Raw genomic sequence first — 24566 nt, 5'->3', positions numbered from 1 at the left:
ATAAGTTGTATTTTGTACTTGAAGTATTTGTATTATTAAATCGAATTAAATAGATATTGTCATTTAAATAATGTTGTATGATAGTAACCTTGAGAGCTGTGACAATCAGTTCGCGCCCCGGCATTTCCACCGTAGATTGGGTTGTGACAAAAATTACTTGATTTATATATTTTTAAGGTGCTAGTTTTTAAGTTATAATCTCCTTTATTTATACATGTATCTTTATATATATATACGAAAAACGTGCATTAGAAAAGTATATATGAAAACGTGAATTAATGAATATATAAAGGTCGGTTTTTAGTGTTGCAATCTTGTTTAAACATTATCATTATTATTACCATTAATTATTTGAAAATAATAACACCCTATTTAAAAAGAAAGAAGGAAACGGGTGCAGGGAGGATCGAACCCGCGACCCGAGTCTGTTACAGACACAACCCAACCATTTGATATGCGAGATCATATTGTTTATAACCCTGCTCGATTAATTATAAACAACAATCCGATTATGCCCCCATTAGCCAAGAACCCTAGAAGATTCGATTATTCCCCATTAGCCAAGAACCCTATAAACAACAATCTGATTATGCCGGACTTGGTAACGTGAGTCTGTGACCTAAGTTGGGGCATTAAGATGGATTTTGAAGGATTACTTGATATGAGCCTGCTAGTCATTGATGTATTTGCATTGCATTTGCAAGATGTAGAAGGTCGGCCGGTAAATTACTGAGAAATCGATCTCCATCTTACTCCATGACTTAACCAGAGCATAAAACCAACGCGTTTTGGGCTTAACGGTAGTGGACGAGAGGAGAGCTCCACAGTTAAGCGTGCTTAGGTGAAAGCAGTACTAGGATGGGTGACCACCTGGGAAGTCTCTACCTGGGCAACCAAAAACAAAGCCATGAGTTCCCGGTATGGGCAACCCATCGGAGGCAAAGCGGACAATATTAGTGGTACGAGATGTCGGAATGTTACATTAACAAGGGGTGTATATTATATATATGTTGTGTCATATGCTTCAATTATTAATTTAGACTAAGATATTCAAATAAAAAACGAAGAACTAACTTAGTTTGACTTTGGAAGTCGAACTTGACATAAACATGAAAAACAACCTTGAATGTTTCTTCAATATGAGTGAGAAAAGAGTTTATGAGTAGGGAATTATGTTGGAAATGGTTGGGGTATTTATAGGATAAGCTTAAATGGGTTAATCAAGAGGTTTAATGGTTAAAATTCGGATTCGTTTGACAATAGAACAAGCAAGGGAACACAAAAAGCAAATTTGCAGGTCTGAGGCTGCGCTACGCGACCAGCCTAGCCTTCTTGGCCGTGCGAAGCGGCGTGATAGGGAGGTTGGGTTGGTCAGCTCGTCTTGCGTGGTTCGTTTTGCGTCCTGGAAGTTCATTTTTGATGTAATTTGAGCGTTTTAAAGGCGTTTTCGAATCCGTAAAAGGGATTTTTCAAATTGAACAAGTGGGAATGATTTAGTAACAAAAAATCCAATATTTTATATATTTGAAAATGTTCGGGATATAAATCGGTTCGGTTTACAACATAAAAACAAATACAAGATAACCCGAAATTGACGAATGTCACACTACGAGTTATATAAGTGTGATAACCAATATTAGTACCTGAAATAACCTTTACTTTGATAAACGCCTGCCAAAGTTAATTACATGTAATCTAGTTCCACTGCACAAATCGTTCTTCTGATCAATATTTCTTAATAACATTATTGGCACACCAACTTTTAGAACCAATCTATGGTTAGGCATTCCAGACATTTTTAAACCATTTAATAAATCTGGTTAGTGTAATGTTGGATCGAAACCTGGGCCAACACTATCTGACTAATCTATGTTATCATAACTGAGGTATTCAACATCTTCTCCGGAAAATAATGCCAAAAATTTGTCATTAATATCTTAGACAACCTCATTTAAAGGTGCAAGTATGGCCATTTCTTGAAAATATGTAATATCATTACAATTTTCCAATGATGATGGATATACAAAATCAATCAAATCAGAAATCGGATCAAATGAATCAACAATCAAAGATCATCTGGTATATCGATAATGCCTTGACCGTCATTTTGACTACCAAGTTTTTCCTTCACCAAGTTCCAACAACCATTTTGCAAATCTTCTGGTAGCTTTCATATCTGATGATTGACACCCAACAGTTAACCTCATGTTTTTTTGTTAACCTAAGCACCTTGCATTTGGACCAAATGTGGGACGAACTAAGTGAAGCATTAACAATGTCACTCTGTGATCCATTTTGTACTACTGGTAGGATTTGTCTAAAATCACCCCAAAAACAATACCCCCCCCCCAATATATTGGCAAGTGTTACGGCTACCACATTTTAAAACATCTTTTAAAGTCTTATCCAAAGCTTCAAAAGCATGTTTATATGTCATAGGAGCCTCGTCCCTGATAATCAGATCTGTTTTCTTCATTAAATTGCAAATATCTGGATTTCTTGTTATTAAACAGGTAGAATCCTTAGTTAGATTTATAGGAATTAAAAATATATAGTGAGCGGTTCTACCTTCCTCAAGTAACAAAAATGATATACCGCTAGAAACAACGCGTAAAATGATTTTAGCTTTAGATCTTATGAAGCCGATAATGTGTTCCATAAAAAAGTTTTTCCCGTCCCACCATAACCATACATAAAGAAAACATCGCCCTTATTTTCATGAACTGCTTCCATTATTTTGTTATACGCATTACGTTGCTATCTGTTAATGAAAGAAAAAGTTGTTCAAACTTACCTGCCATAACTTGTGTATCATGCGCTAGCTCCTCGTTCATAAACCGATTCGTGATGCATATACAAAAATAAACAAGACTTCATTCAGTTCATTTACAGCCCTGCATACACTTCTACCTATTTTATTAATTTATAGTTTCAACATTTCAGAAAATACATGATTATACATTAAATGTTTAAATAAGTATATATTAGCAAAAGAAAATTTGAGAAAATTGATGGTAACTAAAAGGTACAAGTAAATTGGTATTGGAAGCCTAATAAAGAAAATACATCTTAAGTCTCGATGTTAGATTATTGGGCCGACTAAATTTGAAGTATCTATGCCTAAGTCCTAACAAATTTGTAGTTTAGTTTGACGATATGGCCCGTTTCATATCTGATATATATGAGTTGTTTGTTAGATAATAGAATTAATTACATGGTAATGTTCATATACCGCATATTTGGTTAATTTTTTAAATTACAGATATATCTTGTAAGGAGTGTTAATTATGTTGGGTTAATGATTGAATCATTGATGTGTTGAATCGTTTAACCTAACATCATATATATTTTTATCCGTGTAAAAGATATCAATCCTAACATGCAATCATGCACACTTAAAATCATGTAACCTGAACACGACTTATTTAAATTGTTTATCTAAACATGTCAAACAATTTGACATGCTATTTTTAAGTTGTAAGCGCATTAATCATGTGGATAGGTTGTAAAAAAGATTGGTTAAACAGGTTATTTAGAATATTGACAAGTTGATCGGTTAACTAGATGAGTTAGACAGGTCAATCCGAAAAAGACATGTTTTTAAATGGCTTAATATGAGAACACAAGCCTATTTTTTTTTTAAACATGTTCGTGTTATTATCACTTTTTAGACCGTGTGTATTTAATCCCTCTAGATTATAGGCTATATCTACAATTTTGAAAAAAAAATGTTGTTATTGAACACTTATTATTTTTTTATTGTTCACACATTGTTTTAACATGTGTCTCAAATAAATTTAAATAAACAGAAAATTTAAATTATAATCACCCCTTGACCCCTAGTGAAAAAAGGATTTGGTTTTACACGTTTGATATTCCTTTAAAATAGATGCATTCATTTTGTAAGTTGCAGCAATGGAATATTAGCCTATTAAGGTTGATTCGAGCTTCAAGCATCTAAATTTTATTCATAATTTAACACATGAATATTAGAAGTATTATACTTTTGATATAAAACGTGATGCATTTCTTTGCTCAAGTATATTTTCTTTGATTAGTTAATTTTTATTGACAACGTTTTTCATGATCAATTTCTTAACACTTATCTTCATTTAGTAATATTGCACTTTATAAAAAAACGGGATATAATATTTCTTAATCCAAAAGGACGAAAGCATATTTAGACATTTGTCTTTGTTAAAAAGCAGTTCTTATTAAATAACATAAAATCTCAATTTTATCAACATATCCAAACCTAAGAATAACTTTATTGGCGGGCTACCTAGCCAATTTCTCGCATTTTCCCCCTTCATAATAGTCTATTTGTGGTTTTTAATCCTGTACTTTAAGCGACGAGATATCATATCGTACACAATTAGGCCTGACAAAAAGGCTAGACCAGATCAACCAATTGCGGGTAAAAAATGAGTTATTTAAAAATGTATCGATTTTGTTCATGTCAAAAGGTAAGACCCAAAATGATCTTTAATTACAATAAGTCGTATTAAAGAAATAAAAAACAGAACAAGTATATCCATTATTTTTTATGGCAGCTATTTGGTGACGTGTGACAAGGTTTGTGGTGGAGGTGACGGCGATAGTTGTGTTGGCAGCGGAAAAGGTAATCGACAAGTAGTGGCAGCAAGGAGCGGGCACATTTAAATATTTGTTTAAGTTAACAAACTAAATATATTTTGACTTAGTTGTATAACTTAAATAACTTAAATCAATCCATTTAGCAAACAAAAAATACTCAACTTAGATTTTAATTCACTCACACTCTCCTCTAAACATACTTCTAAAGTTACATCTTGTTAATCATTGGACTAGAATCTTTAATCACTTTGACAAAGAACACCACCTCACACGCATTAGTACAACTAGGTTAGAAGCCCTTTAGTCATAGACTTTGTACTTGTTCTACATAAAGCCACTTCGCCTCTTTTTTATCAAGATCTTAAAACGTATTTTCAGCATCGAGTTTTTAATTAATATTTCTCTGCATAATCGAAATGAACTTGTAGTTACACTTATTGTAATACCTATTAATATTGCAATTTAGGAGATTCTATCATTGTCACAACTAGTTTTTTACGTATATAAATATGAAAACTAATACTCCCTCCGTCCTATTTTAAGTGTCCTAGTTTGATTTTCCAAGTCTTTCTTGTTTAACTTTGACCAACAATATTTTTGTTTGTGTTATATAATACTTGATGTAAAATATATGAATGGATTGGGTTTTAAATGTATTTTACATTGATATAATTTTCATCAATTATTATATGACACGAACAAAAATATTGTCGGTCAAAGTTAAACAAGAAAGACTTGGAAAATCAAACTAGGACACTTAAAATGGGACGGATGGAGTAAATAACAAACGAAATAAGTTGGTGTAGTGGTTAGGTATAATGTAGTTAAAACTTAACAAAGTTGGACCTGGGTTTGATTCACCCATTGCCGATTTAATCCCCCTTTTTTTGTTTCTTTACAACTTTGCTTATTTGGCAATTTCAGTCACTTAAGTTAAACAGTTTAGTTAAATCCTTACCAAACATGAATTAAGTATTTAATAAGGATAATAATTAAATTTGATTCTTAAACAAATTAATACTAATAGTTAAGTTCAACAAGAATTATCATAACTGAAGAAACACTAGGTGAACCCACGGGCAGATTATAGATAATCTGGGGGTTAAGTAATGTTTCCCACGAGGATGAGGTCCAGCAGAGAAGGTTGTTCTTCTGGAGACCTGCAAAACAGACACCGTAAGCTCGTCACTGAGAAGGGGGGGTTCCTCCTTGTGACCACCCTCCGGCGTGAGAATCAGACTAGATTGCTCTGAATATAAGTGTATATTAAGAGATTGCTAGATAAGATTGAGATATCAGATGATGTCCTTACCATTCCAAGGTTTTGGAGTATTTATAGCCGAAGGTAGGTTTCCTAGAAGGTACAGCCGGCTAAATAGTATTCCTGTTCCACCAACAGTGGACTACGCACAGGCCATGCTGGTTGGTGGATAGGCTACGGCCAACAGTAAAGGTCGGCTGTATACTGTTCCTTTACTGCCGGCTACGCACTGTTCCACCAACTGTAGGCTGCGCACGTCCCATCGTAAGGGTTGGTGAGTAGGCAGCGGCTAATAGTGACAAACAGTACTAGAGGGTGCTCCTCCTCGTATTGTTGTCGGTGAGCTGTCACCCTGTGATTGGTTCATGGGCTGCTCTGGTCAAATTGTCTGTTCCGCCCATACCTTAGTAGGTATAGTACGAAAGACCTTCCAGAAGCATACGGACTGGCTCATTTAGGCGGGAGTATTCCCGCCTTGCTCATTCCTTCATGTGACTACTGAAGTGGCTAATGCCTTGTGCGTGTAGCCTTGCTGTTAGTGCGGGTAGCCTTCCCTGATGGCTTGTATCCGCAGCTGCGGGAACAGGCTGGGTACTTCACCATTGGGAGGCTTTCCCTGCGGGTACAGCTGGCGTACTGCGCGTAAGGTTCTTTGAGCATGGTGGGTCCTGCTGGAGCAGTTGGTCATTGCGCAGACGTCCCTGTTCAAGGTGAGTCTTGCGGGTCCAACTGGGCTCTGCTGGGACCTACCTCTTCAAGTCCCCCCAGTCCAATGTTCTTCTCATGAATTATTAATAAGTGAGGTGAACTTTTGGACTTAGCAAGGGGTTTTGAAAAGGGTTTAGTTTTTAGGTTTTCCGTGGTGATTCTTCCCACGGTTTTCCTGATGTCACGCAGAAATTCCTGACTTTTCTGCTTGATCTTTGGGTGTGAAGCGGGTAGGTTTGTAACCTCCTCGCACGTCAGGAGCGTTGAGTCCCACTTGTGTGGATTCTCCATGGGGTCTTGGTAGTTTTCAACATAGTGATCAATTATGCTAAAACCACCAATTCCATCTTGGAGTTTCAAACAATATAGTTCTCGACGTTCCCATCATGCGGGGATGTTATTCCCGTTTTCGCAAGCATGGCCCAGAAGATCCTTCTTGGTTTGAATTCCCTGCAGAGTGCTAAGTATGTGAAGGGTTTTGCCTTAACACTGTACCCGCACTCGTCTTACGGTTACTTTACTTCCAAGGTATTCCTGGCGTCAATTCCCTGCGGGTGCTAAGTATGTGAAGGGTTTTGCCTTGACACTGTACCCGCACTCGTCTTACGGTTACTTGGTTGCCAAGGTAAGGGGTATTTTCCCGCTTACTTTTGAATCTTTTTGAATTTTGAATTTTGAAATTCGAAGGGTTGGTGGAAGGATAAGAACAGTCCAAACCTCTGAAACGTCGTGCGACGGTTTCTTCTGACTGTGTCAGGACGTGCAGGAAGTTATGGCGACGTGACAGTACATGGTCATTCCAGACGCTTTTTCAGGCGCGTGGGCGCGATTTTTCGGGCGCGTGGCCGCGAAATTAATGGTATGCGTCCTGTCAACAGCTGTTGCCAGCTTGCTTTTTGCCACGTGTCATAGTTTCATTGCACCTTCGTTTTCTCTCTCTTCCGCATTAATTGCGATTAGTATATAAAGGGGGAGAGGGTTCTTTGTAATCCACACTTTCACTCTTCTCTTCATCTTCTTTGCGATTTCCGGCGAATACTCATCTTTTCAGGCAAGCATTCTCCCGAAATCGTTTTCTTCTTCTTTTACAAGATGTCTCGTGATCTCGAATCTACAGCTGACGACAAGAGTACTGCTGGCGAGTGCCAGTGTGCTCTGCCTGGCGATCTGTATCGGTACGTCGTCAGGAAGTTTATGCTCGAGTCTCTCGAGCCTGAGTTTCCTGAACCCCACCAGACGGTGTACGATGCCCCCAGAGGCAAGATCGGGGTTTATGCTACATTCTTTGTTTATGGGAATCTTAGGTTCCCATTGACAAAGTTTGTTTACCGTGTCCTTGAGAGGCACGGTGTTCATTTGACCGAGTTGCACCCCATGGCGATCGCCAAGATTCGCCACTTTGAGTGGGTGTGCCGGATTTTGGGCATTGAGCCCTATGTTGACCGCCTGATGACCTTCTACATTTGGAGGTGCATCCAGGGGTGGTATACCCTGATAACCCGAATCAAGGGTTTGAAGATTTGCGCGACCGAGCGCAGTCTTCGCGCGTGGAAGCGGGAGTTCTTCTTCATATCCGCTCGCGCCATCCCCCTTGCCATGAAGTTTAAGAACGGGCAAGCTCTTCCCAGCCTTCACGCCTCCAACTACGAGGAGGCGGAATGGTTTTCGAGGATTTCCCGGGTCCAATCTCCAGTTTACCGGTTTGCGGAGTCTGGGATGGTGATGTTGGGGATGAGCCGGGTGTGGAAGGCGGCGGATGCGCAAAAGGTTCCGATCGTCCTCGAATACGGTTCGAACTCTGTTCCTTACGGTATGCTTTGTTTCTTTTTGTTGATTCTGAATTTCTTCTAACTTTTTTCCTGTTTATTTCAGAGGGGAACGACTTGCAGTCGCTCCTGAACCCGCGGGAGGCTGACGGTCCCGCACGGATGGGTACTCGCGCTCTAGATGAGAACGAGTTGCCCATCCTAGAACAAACGGCGGATCGGTTCGTGGAGGTCTATCCGCTAGGCCATGAGATCCTTAGCGCCCGTCGGCCAGGTAAGGCGCTATTCGATCCTCGACCCCTCAATGTTGAAACCTCTGCTGGAATTCCTTTAATCGTATGCTCTGATGAGGAATCCGCAGATGGTCCTCCGTTGGTGCGGAAGAAGAAGGCTGTCGGCGGGAAGGGGAAGGAGAAGGCCTCCACTGCCGATCCAGCGCCTCGGTCTGATTCGGAGATCGAGAGCGAAGAGGTGGCGGGGAATCCCGGTGGTGATAAGACCACCACTCCGGAGGTTGCGACTGTCACCTCCGGAGAGCCAAAGAAGACGACGGTGACCGGCGCAAAGAGGCCGGCTCCATCGGGTTCGTCCCCGCCTCTCCGTACCTTTAGGCTCAAGAAAACCCGTAAGTACAAACTTCCTTTATCTTTATCTTCATAGCTTATCATTTAACACTTATCTTCTTTGTGCAGGCGTGGATGTTGACGCATTCCAGGGTGGAGCGCAGAGGAGTACCTCCCCGCCAATGACGGTAGGCCCGGTCAGCCTACCTGAGGCGACGACCCAGGCGCCTGCGCCTGCTTCCGCTGGTTCAGTTGCTCACTCCTTTGAGCCGACTGTTCCAGCTGAGATGACGTCACCGCCGGCTGTGAGTGCTATTTTTACAGCATCTTTCACCGAGCCGGCGGTTACTATTGCTGCGGATTCCGCGGCGGCGACCGCGGCGGCTGCCACCATGCCCCCGCCATCTGCAACGACGGCTGATCCATCAGGTACGCATGGGGCTTCTCGCCAATCTCTGCCACCTTCCCATCTGCCTGACCTCTTGGATGGATTTCCCTTGGGTTCAGGTGATGGGTTCGGCGGCTATCGGCATGTTATTGACCCTACAGGTGCGTAGGGTTCTTTTGGCCCTTTTCATATATATATATATATATATATATATTTTTATCATATTTTCCTAACTGCTTTATGTTTTTTGCAGTGTCGGATTCCAATGAAGTGTATGTTCCACGATGGAACATTCGCCGAGGAACAACCCTTCGCACCCCTGTAGAGTGCGTGGAATGGGCTCGTCACGCTGCTCCCAGTGGTGCGTTGGGGGAAGCCATGGCTAGCTACCAGGAGGGTAGGCTAACCAATGAGCTTCGGGTTCTCCTGGCCCGGATGCAGCCGCGCGTCGAGCTGCTTTGTCGTGAAAACGACAAGTTAAAAGCAGCTCGCCTTAAAGAAGTGGCTCAGGCGCGGGCTGTCCGGGAGGAGAACCAAAGGCTTTCCGCAGTGGCTGCGGAAAAGGAGAAGGCCTTCAAGGCCCTCGAGGTTGAAGTTCAGGCTCGACTCGAGGCCCGTTCCAAGGCTGCCCAAGCTGTTAATGAACAGCTTCGGCTGGCTAAGGAGACTGCAAGGAACGCAACCGAGAGGGCCACCAAGGCTGAAGCTGTTGCTGAGCCTCTACGCGTGGAGAATGAAGAGCTTAAAGCCAAATTAGAGGCTCTCCAGCAAGCTCATGATGCCTTGGCGATGGAAGACGCCAAAAAGCTCCAGGAGATCTTGGACCAGAGGGGGGTGCTTGACCATACTGAGCGGAAGCTAAAGGGCGTCGAAGAGGCTGCGGCTAAAGAAGTGTTGCTTGCCAACCTCAACAAAAGTGAAGCCGAACGCGCCCGTAACGAAGCTCAAGCTGCCCTCCAAGAAGCTCTGGTTGCCAAGGAATGGCTTCTTCGAGAAGCGTTGTCTCAGGTATGTTTAGCTTTATGTCTTCACGCTTTTCTTTGTAAAATAGAAAAGGTTCTGATACTTGTATTTTTTTTTCTTTGTAGGTTGTGCATCGGGTCTTCTCAGAGACGTCTTATAACGATGCTATGAGCGCAGCCCTCAACGCTTCTCATGAGGATGGGGAAAAGGCCGGCTTCCTGCTTGGTCTAGGGTTCGTTGAGAAAGGCATCCCGCCTTCCAACTTCCCTTTGTTTGATGTGGATACTGAAGCTGTTTATGACCAAGCAGTGAACCAGTATGCCGCCTTCCCGCATCCGGTGGTGGAAAAGGTGAACGAAGTCGCTGCTGCTGATGATGGGCTAGCTATTCTTAAAGCCTTCCTTGAACCACCACGCTCTACTGATGGAGCGGGTCCAAGTGGAAGTGGTCCTGAAGCCTGATTCTGAAGATCCCTTTCCACCATTAGCGTAGATTTTTGCTTTTGTATAGCTATCTTTGTAATATTTGAATTTGATGAAATAAAGATTGTGTTTGTTCTTTGCCTTGTTTATTTTACGCATGTTTTGATCTAACTTAGTAATTTCTTTTGTACTTAGATAAGTTAACTTTTTAACGTGGTAAATTATAAGTTTGTTTCGCTTCCTCTTTCATGATTGTGCGGGTATGACCGTCACACTTAGTAGGATGGCTTAACTTTACTTATATCTGACCTGCGTGGAAGTTTTCCTCATATTTTCCTTTGAAATTTTCTAAGTGTTCAGAATAAGTTAACCTTTGAACGTGGTAGATGATAGGTTGAAGTTTTGCTTCCTTGTTCGTGATTGTGCGGGTAAGACCGTCACTTGCACTTACAAGGATGGCTAAACTTTACTTACATCTGACCTGCGTGTAGGTTTTCCTTAAAACTTGAGATTTTTAGCGTTGTGTTTATGCGGGTTTTGCCGCCTTCCACACGTAACGACTTACTTCTTCCCCCATTTATGCGGTGAATACCGGCACATCAGTGTGGGAAGTTCATAAGTATAAAGGTAAGGCTATCAACACATTGTGAAAGGAGAATCATTTCCATTAGAAGTGGCTCTAGGCCTTTTCTTTACATGTTTGGAATTGATCTACATATAACATTTGCGTAATTGAGCTCCATTCCATGTTCTTGGGATGGGAGTGCCATCGAGCCTTTCGAGCCGGTATGCGCCCTTTCCCAGGACTTCTTTGATAATGTATGGCCCCTCCCAGACCGGGGCCAGCTTTCCCGGGCGTTCTTGGTTCGAAGCCTCGTTGTTACGCAGTATGTAGTCACCTACATTGAAGTTGCAGAGTTTTACCCGCGTGTTGTAGTACTTTTGCATTTGTCGCTTGTAGTTCTCTTCACGCACTGCGGCTAAGTCTCTGCGTTCCTCGGTTAGCATAAGGTCTAACCGTCTTTCCGCATCATTGTCTTCTGGCTGAATCAAGACCCTTGGTGAGGGTAAACCAATTTCGACCGGGACCATGGCTTCAGTGCCATAAGTGAGACTGAACGGTGTTTCTCCCGTACTGGCCTTCTTCAGCGTTCTGTTTGCCCAAAGGACGTGCGGAAGCTCGTCCACCCAGCCGGATCTGTGTTCCAAGAGTCTTTTCTTTATGCCTTCGACGATGCTCTTATTTGCTCTTTCCACCTCACCATTACCTTGCGGGTGTGCCACTGAGGTAAAGGTGTGGGTGATTTGAAGTTCCTTCAGCCACTGTTGTAGCTTCTTGTCAGCAAAGTTGGTGCCGTTATCGCTCACCAAATTCTGTGGAAGTCCAAAACGACAAATAATAAATTCCCAAATAAATTTTTTGATATGTTTTGCGGTTGTTTGGGCTAAGGGTTTTGCTTCTATCCACTTGGTGAAGTAGTCGATGGCTACCACTAGGAACTGAACATTTCCTGCTGCTATAGGAAATGGGCCTGTCACATCGATGGCCCACTTCTGAAATGGCCATGAAGAAGTGACTGGAACAAGTTCATTCTTCGGGCGGTGCGTGTTGGGTGCGTAAAGCTGGCAAGACCTGCATTTTCTGATGTATGCCAGTGCATCCGTATGCATCCCCGGCCAAAAGTATCCCGCGTTGTTTAGCTTAGCTACAACAGCGCGGGGACCTGCGTGTACTCCACAGATGCCTTCGTGTACTTCCGTTAGGAGGTAGTCAGCATCTTGGTTGTCCACGCATCTTAAGAGTGGGCCAAGAAAGTTACGTCTGTAAAGGATGTCATCGATGAGTTGATAATTCAGTGCTTTACAGCGTAGTTTTCTTGCCTGTGTTTTGGATTCTGGTAGTGTACCTGCCGCAAGGTATTTTATTATTGGTGTCATCCACGTTTCCGTGCCGGTTTGGATGACACAAATTTCCTTGTGCGGGACCGAAGGTGTCTCGAGGAGTTCAATGCGGATATCCTTTCCTAAGTGGGTGAAGGCTAATGATGCAAGCTTGCTTAACGCATCCGCAGATTTGTTTTCACTTCGCTTGACGTGTATGACTTTGCAGTCATTGAAATCGCGCATAAGGGATTTTGCTTGTGCGAGGTACAGAGCCATTGTGTCGTTCACGGCCGTGTACGTCCCGTTGATTTGATTGACTACTAACATGGAATCCACGTGGGCTTCCAAGTTTTTCACTCCCATCTTACGCGCAATTCTCAGCCCAGCCAAGAATGCCTCATACTCGGCTTCGTTATTCGTACTTGGAAAATCCAGTCGAATAGCGTAAGTGTATTCTTGGCCTGCTGGGTTGGTTAGTTTCAGCCCTGCGCCTGAACCCTCGTTATTGGCTGCCCCATCAGTGTAGAGTCGCCAGACATCATTGATGTCTTGTGCTGGAGAGGGTTGAGCCTCTTCCTGGCACTCTTTTTCCCGCGATGCAGGCACTTCTGCAATAAAGTCGGCCAGAACCTGGCCTTTTATGGCTGGTCTTGGCTTATACTTTATCGCGTATTCTCCCAACTCAATTGCCCATTTGGCTAGGCGTCCCGATAACTCGGGTTTGCCTAGAACGTTTGCAAGTTTGAAGTTGGAGAGAATGGTGATTGGGTGACCCTGGAAATATCGTCTTAACCTGCGTGAAGCGTGTATAAGTGCTAAGACTAATTTTTCGAGGGTAGAGTACCGGGTTTCTACGTCTGTTAGGATACGGCTGACATAATAGATTGGCATCTGGATGCCTTTTCGCTCTACTAGCAGGGCTGCCCCGGTTGCTCTATCTGTTGCGGAAAGGTATAGGATTAACTCCTCTCCCGCTTCTGGTGCTGTGAGTGTTGGGAGTTCGATCAAGCGTGACCGAATCTCCTGAAAAGCTGCTTCCGCTTCTGGTGTCCAGCGGAAGTGCGTTTTCTTTAAACAGTTTCTCAACGTTGACACGAAGGGAAACGACTTATCCGCGTGGTTTGCCAAAAAGCGATTAAGTGCCACTAGTCGTCCATTCAGTGTCTGAGCCTGTTTGATGGTAGTAGGTGATTCCATTTTGATAATGGCTTCGACCTTTTCAGGGTTCGCTCTGAAGCCATCTTTAGTGACGATGACCCCCAAGAACTTCCCTTCTTCCATTCCAAAGGCACACTTGCTCGGGTTGAGCTTCATGAATTAAGTATTTAATAAGGATAATAATTAAATTTGATTCTTAAACAAATTAATACTAATAGTTAAGTTCAACAAGAATTATCATAACGAATCGAATCCACCCTGACAATTCCAATCATTTTCCACTTGCAACGTGCGTGTTTAACAGCACCTGGTTACACATAAATCTATATTGTTAAACATATGTGTGTGTGTTTTCTAATAGGTTTGCACCGATTCATGAATATAAAGTTAGGTAGACATAATAAACAAGATTTCCATATATGTATATTGATAGGGGACTATGTTAGTGTACAAGAAGACCATTTTCCGTTTTTCTTGTTTATTAGTTATTACTCGAGAGGCAGTCTGAATTTCCGAATGTGAATCACATGGGATGATTCATAGCCATCTAATTTTATGTTATTAGTGGTTCCAGCCGGCCAAGTTGATGTGGGGTCACTGGGTGCGATTTTGACCCATGACGGTCCATGTGAACTGAATTTGGTGGTGGACCGGGTCCTACACTTGCTAATACTTAAATAAATGCCAACCAAATCACAAGCCTGGTTCCTTGATTCCGCCAAATTAACCGCGTATGGTATGGCTTGTGAATATTAATTGGCTCCTACATAACATGTTACGCGCTAATTATTAATTAATTAACACTAAACCCCTTAAAATATTGACTGTTTACATTTATAACAAAAGAATTTTTTTATTGATAAAAGATTTGTACCTAAATATTGAGTTCGGGTTCGTGTTTCTTGAGTGCGGTTAAACGAGTGTTTAAATGTTTACGATGCCCTAAATCTTTTATCTAAAGACAACTATCAGGGTAACGTAATTGTTTATGATGATTTCAAATATGTGGGATGATAAAAAAAAATGTACACGTATGAACTTTTATATGGATTATGCGAAAAAAGAAAACGACAAAAGATAAGTACACGTTTTAATTTATTAAACTCAAGTAAAAAATGAAATATGCATGGTGTATTTCATCTGGCCTTCACCTTATTATGTTGTTATGTTTGAAAGTGACTTATCTATAGAGAAAGTTTGATTCCCCTCTTCGACTTTTATGACTTGTGAGGTTTTTAGCATTTTCAACCTTTTTTGCAATTTTCAGATTTTTTTTCATTTTTGTCTTCATTATTCTATCTTTTGTTTTCACTTATTTTGTAGATCTATAATCATACAACATAAAATCTCTTTGATATGTTATTATTATATTAAAAATAAGCAGGAATATCAAAAATATGTTATGACAAATGTTTAAAATATATATATATATATATATATATATATATATATATATATATATATATATATATATATAAAATTATTGGCTACCCAAGGTCTAGAAGAGTCAAACTCAACCTTAATCAGGGTTTCAATGAACAACATTCAACAACGCTAGGAATAATGATTATTGAATGTCTAATCACTGATTATTGTTCGTTACAACATAATATTTAATATTTAAGTACATTTTTAAGAGATTCATGAATGATTGATGGTCTCGGTCACTAGTTTGTTTGTTAACCTTCACACTATTAACTTTATTAAGTAGGGTAAGAAAATAAATTGAAAACGACTTAATCAAAACAAAATTAAAAGTATGTACAGGTAGAACCACGACTTGAAACGAATGATGTGATGGTTTTATTTGAATCTTGAACCGGACCCACCCATTGGGGTCTACTTTCATAAGTTTGCTATCTTGCAAGTGTTTTGTGATACATGTTCATTAAATGATGAGTTTAGGATGTTTTGTGATGTATATTCATTGAAGCTACTAATTTAGAATATTTGTTTGTATATCTTGTTTATGGTGTCGACCATGAGAAAAAAATACTGTCATTTTATATACTTGTAACTATTTGTGCCATATAGTCTACACCAAGTATCACTTTAGACATTTTGCTTCATGGTCCTTTGACAACATCTTAATCCCGTCCTACACTCTTACCTGGGAACACCATCTGACATTGTCCAACCAATGATGCAGTTGTTAGGTTTGTGAAAGTCTTTGGACCTATTTTAGTTGACATTTAGAAGGCAAATGGGGGCAGTCCATTTACTTGGGCATTAATAAGAAAACCCTAGTTGCAACCTATGAACGTAGATTACCTTGATGACCCATGTAAAACTTGTGTCTTGTTTACCTTGATCTTTCATATATTTGTTTGAGGTTTAGCAATTGTTATCTTTCCTTTTTTAATTTGGTTATTGAAAATTGTTTCTCATAAAGTTGTTCTGTTTCATATCTTATAGTGTTGAGTAAACTTGTGTTAAGAATTGATTTTATAAATGACACAAAAGGTAAATAAATAATAAAATAAAGACCAGGAACATGCGTAGTTGTGAAGGGTTGTTGATATTTTGGATGGCTACTTATCGGTGTTGCTGTCTCTCGTATCTTTCAATAAATGCACATGCATGCTTAGCTTCTACATGACATCCTATCAAGTATTAATATGAGGCTATGAGCCCCAATCTTTTACCATCCCATTTTTCCCACATGACTTTGGTTACACGCAATCTCCAATCTTAACCTCTAGACGCATCGCATCTTACTTTAATCGTAGAGCACGAGTAATAGTTAATGTTCTTTTTAAGGGTTATTTTTCGTCAAGTCATCATCGTCACTCTTTTTAGCCAAAAACATGTGAAATGAATGCCCCTTAACACATCTTTAATCATTGTCACTTCAAAACACATATGGACGTAATTATAGAAATGATCATGCCCTATAATGCTTCGGAGGTGGCGTGGGGATTTATTCGCTCCTATAATGCTCATATAATGTCTTCTTACACATGGTCTTATGCTTATGAAATTTGATATGTTTATGTGTGCATGCTGATTACTTGTTGACGGGATCTTAGACCCTCTATAGTAGGCGCTTCCAACAAAGCGTTGGATGAAGTGGATGGTGACTGGTGGATTTTTTTGACTGGAAAATTTCTAAAAGAGTCATTTTATAGAAAGAGATTTTAAATCCGTCCCTCCTAATTAAACTTCCGTTCATGAATTTGAGGAAATTGTTTGCTTTCTTCCCAAAATAAATATAATATATTTTATTTTTCACAATATCAAGTTTCAATAACGGTCACCTACTCTTTATTTATTTATTTATATCCCGAGTAGTATCTTAATTCTTAAGTGCAAATTGATGTTTCTATCCAAAAAGGAATTGTATGGCCTTATATACTATATAGTATGGTAAACATGGAAAAGTAGAAAACTGAATTGAGAAAAATTCAAAGGGTAAATAGTGGCAAGTTGAACAAGTTGTGTCCTCGGGAGTTGGGTTGTTATTTGTTATCCAATATTCCTATCATATTCTATGTTGCATCGTACAAAATGGAAATACCCTTAAAATATTTATAAATAAAGGCAAAAATATATTTAAAAAACAAACAAAAAAAACAGAAACTTGTGATCCAAATGAAAACGTACTAATTTTTTTTGAGTGAATAAACAATTAAAAACATAAAACCGTCTAAACATACTTAAATTGATCAGTTTAGGAGATTTAAAAATTATACACATAAAAAATTTAAACAAACCTTATTTTATACTAGCTAAATTCTACAATTAAAATGAGCGCTAAATGGTATGCGGACGCTACCTTTATCTATAATGTGACATTACAAACATAAAACTAAGACGGAAACACCAAACAAAATGTCCCCTCACCTTTAATAAGTTGAGTATATTGTATATCACCACTTTATATCTTTGATCATATGAATCAACTACGAATGTTAACTGATTTTGTGATTATGTGTATCTCTGGTACGTAATTATCAAGAGTCGTGTTGTTCTTTCCACTCAAATATATGTAAAGCGGATAATTTTCGAGTTGATTTAACATATGTTTTCAATTTATGTAGTAACCGCCACCGAATACATGCGTTTTAATGACATACAAGTGAAATTTGGCTTGTAAATGATGTTTTGTGCACGCCACTACTTTAAACAACATTAATGGGGGTTGAGTATGGTAGGTGAGTAAACTACACAAGCAATCAAAATTTCATAACAAAATAACCACCTTGACAATATTGTTTAAATTTGACGTGAGGGGAATCATGTTAGCTTGTAAGGAGAAGGCTAGTGGTGTAGTAGGCATGTGTGGTTCCTAGTTGGTGGGACCATAACCGCAATTTGGTTGCAAATTGCACATGTATTACCCCTATCTTTTGGGCATTTATCAACCAGATTCCTCGCTTTTTGTGACGACTATTATATATATATTATTATGCAAAAAGTCATTACAATTACCAACAGAAATTCACATGACAAGCGACGAGGTTGATGCATTCATATCACACAATTCCGTGCTTCGTTCGTCGTATTTATATATCCTTTTCTTCCAGTTTTAGTTTCGGTTTCACACCCTGTTTTCATAGTGCACTTGCATCATATTATATTTCATATATATATCAGGGCCGGCCCTACAGCCTTGCGGCTAAAACTAAGGCTTGAGGCCTCCTAAAATATAAGGCATCCGTTTAAAACGTTTAAATGCTTGTATATATATCGAAATGCATATTAAAATCATATAGTTGATATTTTTAACAATTTTAGAGATTGGCTTGGTGGGTAAGATGCATGTGTTTCACTTCAAAAAACATTTTTCATTACCCACGTTCGATTCTTCTAAGCTACCTTCTTCTTTTATCTTTTTTTTTTCTATTATAGTAGTTTCTTATTTTCTATTTATTTTGCCCAATATGTCACAAGTCTTTACTTATACTTAGTTGTGTATAAAACGACTCTCCTAAACATATGTATCATTTTTCTTTCTGGCATGAGAAGTTATGGCTAAACACAATTTCTGTTTGTTAATTAATATATATATATATATATATATATATATATATATATATATATATATATAAAATAGATGGGCAAGATGACATGGCGTGACCATATACAGATAAAATTTAGGTGCCGTTCAATTTGAAACAACTATATAGTAATAAATGTTGGTAAGTTTCATTTTAATAGTTATGTCATGTGGATATGATAAGGTTAAATCTATTTGAGTTTGTGTCATTTATTAATGATATATAATGAGTTTTTGTAGTTGCAAAGTTTTATTATATTTGGTGTTACTTTTTGACAAAGTCGTATTACCCTTATAAATACATAACCGTGAATAGCGTTATTGTATAACGGATTATTGAAATCGAGTTTTGAGCTAGCTACTTTCTTGATAATATAATAATACGAGAATTCATCCTAAATTGGGTGTTTGTTTGTGTATTTGATTATCAATTCGTTCTTGAATATAGTTGAAAGAAAGAATCAATATACTAACTAAGCTCATCCTTAAAAGTTAAAACTTTTAGGCCAAAAATGAAAATCATATTCAATGGGTACATTTGAGTTCAAACGATTCATATTTGATGATTATACATGTAAAGAGAACAAATTTGCGAAGTAATTAACGTTTAGGCCAGCCTGTTCGACATGTTTAACTTACGTGTTTGTCCCATTTTCATGAACCCGTTTTACTTGCATATCCTCACTTTTTTCAGAGAACTAATATTGATAAAATTGGTTTAGAATTTCAGATAAAACATGTCCACCCTCACTCACACTTGCCAACACATCCCAACTCCGAGCAAACCTGACAACCACCCTATCAATATATGTCTGCAAACTTATAACAATTAGATAGGTTGGGGAGTAATGTTCCCCATCTTGTGTATCCAATTGTGATTTGTAAAGATGAGTAGTCGCATCTTTTGTTTGGGATTTTATTGGCACATGCATCATGAAGGTTGTAAAACGAGAAAATTCGCTAAAAAATTATGTGGCTTTGGTGATGGGATTTTTTTGTGTTAGCCCTGAAGTCATGAGAATGCGACTACGAGGCATAGACGATTGAAGGAGGGTTTTTGTTTCATTTATTAGCGGTGAAATCTTGTGGCGTGTCGCATTGCGAGTCATTAAAGAGCGAGCGAATAATATTGGAAGCAGGGGCGGACCTACATAGGTCCCATCGGGGTCCCGGGACACCAATGTTTTTTAAAAAATACTTAGAGACGGTATACTAAATTTTGTAAGGACCCCATAAAAATTAATACTTGGAACCCATACTATTAAGGCTAAACTGGTCTAGTGGAAATTCCCTTGTTTTTCTTTGAGAGGTTGCAGGTTCAAGCCTCTCCATACTCAGTTTTTGTTGTTTTTTTATATCATAGTCAATATTAGTTATTTAGTTGGGGTATTTGTGTTTTTTTTAGTTTCTCTCATATAGTCATTATCACCATCCAGCATATATAATAACAACATGGGTTTTACATATTCTTTTATTAATTATCTTATGTATGTATATTATAATTAATAATTTATTTGTGTAAGAGTTAGTTTTTCATGTCTTGATTATTTATGTAAGACCATATATATATATATAGCTTATGTTTATGTTTTTCGAGTATGAATAAAATGAATTAAAAATGTATGTTCTATCTAGTTTCTAATCTAGATTCTTTTTACTTACTCGTTTCCAATGACACCATATTTCCGTGTTTTATTATGTTACTCGTCTCGACCCGACCCGAATAACGACCGACCTGAAAATTTTGTAAACCGAAAAAGTTGGGACCCCGTCGACAAAAAATCCTGGGTCCGCCACTGATTGGAAGAGCTAAAGGATTGCCCAGATATTATCAAATGCTACGGAGACTCAGTTACAGTCAAAAACGGCGTTAAATTATATAATGTTGCGTTAGAGTACGCCTCCGGCGGGGCATTATCGGAAAGAGTGAAGTTGCCGGAAAATGAAGTCCGGCGGTACACGAAGTCTGTTTTAAACGGGCTTCAGTTTATTCACGGGAAAGGGTTTATGCACTGTGATATTAAGCTTCAGAACATATTATTATTCTCGGATAACGGAAACGACGTCGTTAAGATTGCGGATTTCGGGTTGGCGAAAAGGTCAACGGGGGAGTTGACCAAGGGTGAGATTAGGGGTACGCCGATGTACATGGCGCCGGAGACTGTCACCGGCGGCGAACAAGAGTCGGCGTCGGATATATGGGCGGTCGGGTGCTTGGTGTCGGAGATGATCACCGGCGAACCGGTTTGGAAGTGTTCGGAAATTGGCGCGCTTTTGATGAAAATCGGAAATGGCGGGGAAACTCCGGAGATCGCTGGGAAGTTGTCGGATGAGGGAAAGGATTTTTTGGAAAAATGTTTTTTGAAAAATCCGAGGGAGAGATGGACGGCTGAGATGCTGTTACAGCATCCGTTTGTTATGAATAGTGTTTTATGTGAAGACGCGGAGAATCAAATCTCTCCGAGAGATCCATTTGATTTCCCTGATTGGGAATCAGAGGCATCTTTGTCAGTGTTGTTGCCGGAATCTCTCGGAAAAGATGTTGGATTCCGATCTGGGTTGCCGCCGGCGACGAGGTTAGGGCAGTTGCTGACAGCTAAGGAACCCAATTGGTCTGATTCAAACTGTTGGGTGAAAGTAAGATGACGTGGCGGAGATAGATTCAAGAGTTAATTTGTTTTTTAAATTTTGACACGGATTCTTTTATTGATTTAAAAGGTGGATATTTTTTTTCCATCATCAAATTGTAAGTACAGATAGATATGTGGAAGATGGTACATACACATCACTGTCAAAATATGACTTCTGTCACAATATATTATTATTGGGTTTATACTTTATAGTAAATTTCATCATTCGCTATTAATATTTAAGATGTTTTGTATGGTTCTGGTAACGGGTATGTTTCTTTTGGTTAACTGTTTCGGGTATCACGTGATATCATCGGTCTCATACTCAGTGGCGGACCCAGGATTTTTTGTCGATGGGGTCCCAATTTTTCGGTTTACAAAATTTTTCGGGTCGGTCGTTATTCGGGTCGGGTCGAGGCGAGGAACATAATAAAACACGGAACTATGGTGTCATTGGAAACGAGTAAGTAGAAAGAATCTAAATTAGAAACTAGATGAAACATACACTTTTAATTCATACCCGAAAAACATGAACGTAATCTGATGGAAGGTCTTCCAAATCAATTTTCTTAGATGTATTACTTGAAGAAGACGAGGGCTCAAACTTCCTTTTCAATGATTCTTGCATAATTAACCCTAAAGTTCAAGTTTTTAAGAAAACTAAGTCACAATCTAACAACAATATACAACATACAATAACCAACATGAGTATAAATATATAATTATATATAAAATCAATCAACTAATTAGCCCTAAAATTACCTTTAGTTTGAGATAAAATCAGAGGAAACAAAGACTTATAAGACCAAAGAGGGGTGAACGGTGGCTGGAGTGAGGCGGAGGCTGGCGGATATGGGCGGAGATGGGCGGAGGCTGGCCGGAAAAACTGAGAGAGGCGTGAGTTAGGGATAAGCAGTGGGGTTGAGATGTGTGTGGAGGGTGTTACGTTTGATGAGTTGGGTTGGGATATGTTAAAACCCATGGGCCAAAAGTCAAAACTAAAACTAATATAAAGTAAATTTTTAAAAAACGAAATACATAAAAAAACGGGAAAGAGCAAGGCTCGAACTCGGGTCATTCGTGTGGTATTGGAAGGGGGTTTCCACCAGACTAGAATGGTAATATTGATATGGGGTCCAAGTATTAATTTATATGGGGTCCTTCAAAAATTTTCTATATCGCTTCTAAATAAATTTTAAAAAACATTGGTGTCCCGGGACCCCGACGGCTACTATGTAGGTCCGCCCCTGCTCATACTAATGAAATAAGCTAAACTTATATCAAATATTCACCCCAAATGCTTTGAATTTACATGTTAGATTCATATTCTTTGCCACTTGCCAATATGCATGTGATAAGTGAAATTATGTAACCAAAAAAGAAACCAGTTTTAATTAGGAAAATCCTAGCCAATGAGCTTGAGCTCAGCCAACATTGAAGGGAAGTGAAGACTTGGCTACAGACAGCAAGTTTGAATTAGATTTCAACTGGGTATTGTCGCAGTGAGTCATCAAGAGACGGGTTTTCCTGAGAACAAGAAATGGTGGGTTTGGACTAACTAGCGTTGTCTGTGATCGTGGGCGTACATGGTTGCCTTTTAGCATTGGGTTACTCTAAGTAGCTAGGCTTTATTCATTGGTCGTTCAAAATAACAATAAAAATAAATTCTAGAAAGTTTTTTCGTGATTACGTAGAAGATAACTCATGAGAATTATGCGATAACACATGATTAGCAAATCATTATAAGATAACCCAATCATTTGGAAACATGAATCAGGGTTTTAATTACAACTAATTATATTATAATTATTCATTAAAAAAGGGAGATGCATGTAACTTGCAAGAATCATTTTAGGTTTCTAAAGCAAAGCAAAGGCTGAAAACAAAGATCTTTCGGTCACGAAATTTGCTGTCTTTTGCAGGCTTAGATCTTATTACCTCTTTAAATTCTTTTTATTATTATATTTATATTCTTTTTATGATTAAACCATATTCCGAGCACCATGCTTGCTTTACCACCCAATTAGGTGTCTTCCCTATATAAAGTATATAGATTTCAATTTATTTTTCTCATAATAAGATGAAATAGGTAATTTACTATATCTCAAACTATAATTTTGAATTTCATTTATTACCTTTTATTTTTTAATTAATATTCTATTTAGAAAATAAAATGACTGCATCTAATAGAGATGTATATGCATTGTTGCAAAAAACGGTGGTCGGGCGGTGGGGTGAGGACTAGCGATTAATCGGGATTAGTCGGGATTAATCGGGATTAATCGGATCGAACTTTAATGTATGTTTCTCAGTTTTATACACACACACATTTTTATATGTAATTTTCAGTTTTATATATACACAAACATATTTTGGCCGGAAATTGGCTGGAATCTCGCTGGAAACAACTAGTTTTTGCTGTAATCTCGCCGAAAATAGTTGATATGGGTCGGAATCTTGCCGGAAACCACTGATTTTGGTCGGAATCTCGCTGAAAGTCGTCGATTTTGGCCGGATTTGACCGTTAACCGATTAATTGACTGATTAGCCCAAAATTAATCAGTGAAGTGGGGACTAGCGATTAATCAGGGATTAATCGGTGACTAGTCGGGATTTTTGCAACACTGTGTATATGGGTTAGTTTCAGGATTAAACCGAAACTAAACTAAAATTTCCATTTTTAGAAATAGATTAGTTTGGTTATGTTATGAGTTGATTTTTAGTTTTATAATTGGGCTTAAAATAATTTGGTTTAAAAAATGAATATGAAGTTTAGTTCAGTGTGGTTCAGTTTTAAAATGGTGTATGACCGAAACTGAACCATTAAATTTCGTTGCAATTTTGTGTTTCGGTTCGATTAATTGATTTTTTTTACTCACCCTGCTGCATTAGATTGTCAATATAAGTGTTTAAATGGCACACACAAAAGTAACTATATTTGTATCTGAAATACGCTATAACAAAATATCAAATAAAACTATATTTCAATTTTGGGCTTTTCTAAATCATTTTTTTCTAAAAGTTTGGTGTTGCTATTTGCTGGTTAAATTCCCTCTCTCACAGACACATAAAATGTAGCTTTTGAGTATCCCTGATAGGGACAGGGGTGAGCAAATTCAGTAATGGTATCAATTGGTGCCGGTACCGAATCGGTACCAAAGTTTTGAGTTTCGTTATCGGTACCGGTACTGGTATTTCCCGATATTTTACCTTCAATACCGGTACCGT

General features: G+C 38.8%; 1 pseudogene; it reads left to right on the top strand.

Annotated features, from left to right (window-relative positions):
- The first annotated feature begins 637 nt into the window (after positions 1–637).
- LOC143585555 (mitogen-activated protein kinase kinase kinase 20 pseudogene) lies at positions 638–21440 on the top strand (annotated as a pseudogene).
- The last annotated feature ends 3126 nt before the right edge of the window (positions 21441–24566 follow it).

This window comes from Bidens hawaiensis, unplaced genomic scaffold (genome assembly GCF_021521415.1).
Source record: "Bidens hawaiensis isolate Kalapana, Puna unplaced genomic scaffold, B.hawaiensis_p1.1 tig00033889_1, whole genome shotgun sequence".
NCBI classification, from domain to species: Eukaryota; Viridiplantae; Streptophyta; class Magnoliopsida; order Asterales; family Asteraceae; genus Bidens; species Bidens hawaiensis.
Note: the sequence above shows the minus strand (reverse complement) of the source record. Positions and strands in the feature narration are given on the sequence as shown.